At 45.1% G+C, this 5,235-nt stretch overlaps 1 pseudogene; it reads left to right on the forward strand.

Annotated features, from left to right (window-relative positions):
- The first annotated feature begins 1,976 nt into the window (after positions 1–1,976).
- On the forward strand, positions 1,977–3,403 carry LOC101028743 (calponin-2 pseudogene; annotated as a pseudogene).
- Positions 3,404–5,235: the final 1,832 nt, after the last annotated feature.

The raw sequence follows: 5,235 nt of genomic DNA on the forward strand, positions 1-5,235 counted from the left end.
GCCATAAAGCAAGTCTCAATACATTCAAACAAGTCAAAATCATGTCAACCATACTTTTGGACCACGGTGGAATGAAAATAGAAACCAGTACTAAGAAGATCTCTCAAAACCACAAACTACATGAAAATTAAACAACTTATTCCTGAATAACTTTTGGGCAAACAATGAAATTAAGACAGAAATCCAAAAATTCTTAAAAACAAACAAAAACAGAAACAAAATCCCTGGGATTCAGCAAAAGCAGTGTTAAGAGAAAAGTTTATGTGCAAAATGTGCACATCAAGAAATGAGAGAGGTCTCAAATCATTGATTTAATATCAAAACTAGAGGAACTAGGGAAAAAAAACAAAGCTAACAGAAGAAAAGAAATAACTAAAATAAAAGCAGAACCATACTAAATGGAGATCCAGAAATCCATACATCGAATCAACAAAACAAAAAGTTGTTTATTTGAAAAGATAAACAAGATTGATACACTGCTAGTTAGAGAATCAAAAAAAAAAAAAAAAAAGCACCTCTACACACAAACTAGAAAATCTAGAGGAAATGAATAAATTTCTGGACACACAACCTCCCAAGATTAAATCAAGAAGAAACTAAAACACTGAACAGGACAATATTGAGTTCCAAACTTGACTTAATAATAAAAACCTACCAACCAAAAAAGAGCCCTGGACCAGATGGATTCACTGCCAAATTCTACCAAAAAGAGAGTTGGTACCAATTCTGCTGAAACTATTCCAAAAAATTGAGGAGAAGGATGACTCCTCCTAACTCATTTTACAAAGCCAGCATCACCCTGCTATCAAAATCTGTCAAAGATATGATGGAAAAAGAAAGTTACAGGCCAATATACTTGATAAACATAAATGTAAAAAACCTCAACAAAAATACTAGCAAATCAAACCCAATAGCTTATCAAAAAGTTAATTCAGGCCAGGTGTGGTGGCTCACGCCTATAATCCCAAGACTTTGGGAGGCTGAGGTGGGTGAATCACCTGAGGTCTGGAGTTTGAGACCAGCTTGGCCAACATGGTGAAGCCCCAGCTCTACTAAAAATACAAAAATTAGCCAGACGTGGTGGCACATGCATATATTCCCAGCTACTTGGGAGGCTGAGGCAGGAGAATCGCTTGAACCTGGGAGGTGGAGGTTACAGTGAACCAAGATCACACCATTGCATTCCAGCCTGGGTTGCAGAGTGAGACTCTATCTAAAAAAAAAAAAAAAAAAAAAAGTTAATTGACTTTGATGAAGTAGGCTTTATTCTTGGGATACAAGGTTGGTTCAACATATGCAAAGCAATAAATGTGATTCACTGCATAAAAAAATTAAAAACAAACCCTATATGAATATCTTAATAAATGCAGAAAAGCTTTCAATAAAATCCAACATTCCTTCATGATTAAAAACTTCAAACTAGGCATCGAAGGAACATACCTTAAAATAATAAGAGTCATCTACAACAGACTCACAAGAAACATCATTCTGAATGGTTGGAAGCACTCCCCTTAAGAACTGGAACAAGACAAGGATACCCACTCTCACCAATCTTATTCAACATACTACTGGAAATTATAACCACAGCAATCAGGTAAGCGAAAGAAATAAAAGATATCCAATAGGAAAAGAAGAAGTCAAATCATCTCTCTTTACTGATAATACAGTTTTATACCTAGAAAACTAAAAATTCTGCCAAAAGCCTCTTGGAACTGATAAATAACTACATTAAAGTGTCAGGTACAAAATCAATTTATTAATACAAAGGTTAGCAGCATTTCTATACACCAGTAACATTTAAGCAGAGAGCCAAAGCAATAATACAATCCCTTTTACAATAGCCAAAAATAAATAAATAAAATAGTATTACTTCTAGCTGAGGAGGTGAAAGATCTCTATGAGGAGAACTACAAAACACTGCTGAAAGAAATTATAAATGGCAGAAATTTAAAAAAAAAAAAATCCCGGTCCCGTCCCGTCCGGCCCGTCCCGCCACGCGCGCGCCAGCCATGAGCTCCACGCAGTTCAACAAGGGCCCGTCGTGCGGGCTGTCGGCCGAGGTCAAGAACCGGCTCCTGTCCAAGTATGACCCGCAGAAGGAGGCAGAGCTCTGAAGCTGGATCGAGGGACTCACCGGCCTCTCCATCGGCCCTGACTTCCAGAAAGGCCTGAAGGACGGGATCATCTTATGCACACTCATGAACAAGCTGCAGCCAGGCTCAGTCCCCAAGATCAACCGCTCCATGCAGAAGTGGCACCAGCTGGAAAACCTTTCCAACTTCATCAAGGCCATGGTCAGCTACGGCATGAACCCCGTGGACCTGTTCGAGGCCAACGACCTGTTTGAGAGCGGGAACCTGACGCAGGTGCAGATGTCTCTTCTGGCCCTGGCGGGGAAGGCCAAGACTAAGGGGCTGCAGAGCGGGGTGGACATCGGCGTCAAGTACTTGGAGAAGCAGGAGCAGAACTTCGATGACGCCACCATGAAGGCCGGCCAGTGTGTCATCGGGCTGCAGATGGGCACCAACAAATGTGCCAGCCAGTCGGGCATGACCGCGTACGGCACGAGGAGGCATCTCTACGACCCCAAGAACCACATCTTGCCCCCCATGGACCACTCGACCAACAGCTTCCAGATGGGCACCAACAAGTGTGCCAGCCAGGTGGGCATGACGACTCCCGGGACGCGGCGGCACATCTACGACACCAAGCTGGGAACCGACAAGTGTGACAACTCCTCCATGTCCCTGCAGATGGGCTACACGCAGGGGGCCAACCAGAGCGGCCAGGTCTTCGGCCTGGGCCGGCAGATATACGACCCCAAGTACTGCCCGCAAGGCACAGTGGCCGACGGGGCGCCCTCCGACGCTGGCGACCGCCCCGACCCGCGGGAGGCCCCCGAATATCCCCCTTACTACCAGGAGGAGGCGGGCTACTGAGGCTCCCAGCACGCTCTCTCCCCACGCCGTCTCCCCGTCTGGGTTTCTGGGGTTCTCTGTGTTTTCAGCTTTTTTTTTATTGACCTGTTCAGTGCTGCCAATCAGCCGAGGGTCTGTGAGTGGCTCCTGGGATCAGGAGGCAGGGCTTTCTCCCCCTAGCCTTAATCCTTCACAGGACTGAGCCACCGGGCTGGCGGGGGAAGGGGTCAAGGCCGTATCCTGATGCCTGTAGGGTCAGGGTCCCTGCTGGCACGTCCAGGCTGTGGGCCGAGCTGTGCTGGGGAGAAGAAGCCTGGGCTTGGAGGGAACCGGTCCCTGAAGACTTCCGGTTGCCTCGTCTCTTTGTCACCCGATCAGTTTGTGGTTTCTGTACCCGCAAAAGTTTCAGGAAGTAGTAACAAAAGAAAAATACTTTTTTCCCCCCGCAAGGAATGGGGAGTGGGTGCCGGGCAGTGAGTCCCCTGGAAAGGGGGCCCGGCCAGGATGCTGAATATCTCAGGCTCCCAAGTGGCTGGATTTCCCTTGGGCCCTCAGACCTGCCCCGGGGCCTGGTGGGGAAAGTGAGGCCTGTACAAGGCAGCGGAATTCTGAGTTGTTGGGGGCAAGTCTGATCCGGTCTCCATGCTACCCCGCCCTCCCCGTAGCCCCAGTGGGTTTCTTTTAGTTGTGGCTGTTACCCAGGCTGGAGTGCCGTCGGGCAATCTTCGCCCACTGCACCTCCCCCTCCCGAGCTCAAGGGATTCCCTGGCCTCAGCCTCCCAAGTAGCTGGGACTGCAGGTGCTCCACCACACTGGCTAATTTTTGTATTTTTGGTAGAGAGACAGGGTTTCACCATGGTGGCCAGGCTGCTCTCGAACTCCTGGCCTCAGGTGATCCCCCCACACCTCGGCCTCCCCAAATACTAGGATTACAGGCGTGAGCCACTGTGCCCGGCCCTTCAGTAGGTTTTCAGGAGCCCCGGCCCTCCTCCTCCCCTTCTGGGCCTGACCAGCTATACTGCTCCATCTCCTCAGGCAACACACCCCACCCAGTACTGCACAGGGACCCTCACCCGGGGGCCCTGCTCCATGAGATAATGTGAAACCCAGCTGTGGACCAAACGCAATAAAACCTCTGTTTGTAAAAAGAAAAAAAAAAAAATCCCATGCTCATGGATTGGAAGGATCAATATCATTAATATGGCCATGCTGCTCAAAGCAGTCTACTGATTCAGTGCTATTCTCATCTAACTACCAATGTGATTTTTTTATAGAATTAGAAAAAAACTACTCTAAAATTCATACGGAACTCAAAAAAGCCCCAAGAGCCAAGGCAATCGTAAGCAAAAAAAGAACAAAGCTGGAGGCGTCACCTGACTTCAGACTAGACCATAGGACTACAGTAACCCAAAAAAGTGATACTGGTACAAAAACAGACACACAGACCAATGGAACAGAATAGAGAAACTAGAAATACAAGTGCATACCTACAACCATCTGATTTCTGACAAAATAAAGAAAAAGTAAGCAATGGGGAAACAACACCCTGTTCAGTAAATGGTGCTGAGAAAACTGACTAACCATATACAGAAGAATAAAATAGGACCCCTGCTTTCACTATATAAAAAAATTAACTCAAGATAAATCATAGATTTAGATGTAAGACATCAATCTATAAAAATCCTAGAAGAAAATCTAGGGAGTAGTATTCTGAACATCGGCCTTGGCAAAGAATTTATGGCTAAGACCTCAAAAGCAATTGCAACAGAAACAAAAAGATGGAACCTAATTAAATGAAAGAGCTTCTCTGCACAGCTGAAGAAACTACCAACAGGGTAAACAGACACCCTAAGAATGGAAGAAAATATATACAAATTATGCAGCTGACAACGTCTCATAGCCAACCAATGTCAAATTTATAAGGAATGTAAAAAAAATCAACAAGCAAAAAACAAATTACCCCCTAAAAAGTAAGAAAGAACATGAATAGACACTTCACAAAACAAGACATACAAGAGGCCAACAAACATGATAAATTACTCAACATCGCTAATCATCAAAGAAATGCAAATCAAAACCACAATGAGATACCGTCTCATACCAGTCAGAATGGCTATTATTAAAAAGTCAAAAAATAATCAATGCTGGTGAGGCTGCAGGAAAAAGGGAATGCTTATATGCTGTTGGTGGGAATGTGAATTAGTTCAACCACTGTGGAAAGCAATGTGGAGATTTCTCAAAGAACTCAAAACAGAATTATACCATTCGACGTGTCAATTCCACTCGTGAGTATATACCCAAAGGAAAATAGATTGTT

This window comes from Saimiri boliviensis, chromosome 16 (assembly GCF_048565385.1).
Source record: "Saimiri boliviensis isolate mSaiBol1 chromosome 16, mSaiBol1.pri, whole genome shotgun sequence".
Classification (NCBI taxonomy): Eukaryota; Metazoa; Chordata; class Mammalia; order Primates; family Cebidae; genus Saimiri; species Saimiri boliviensis.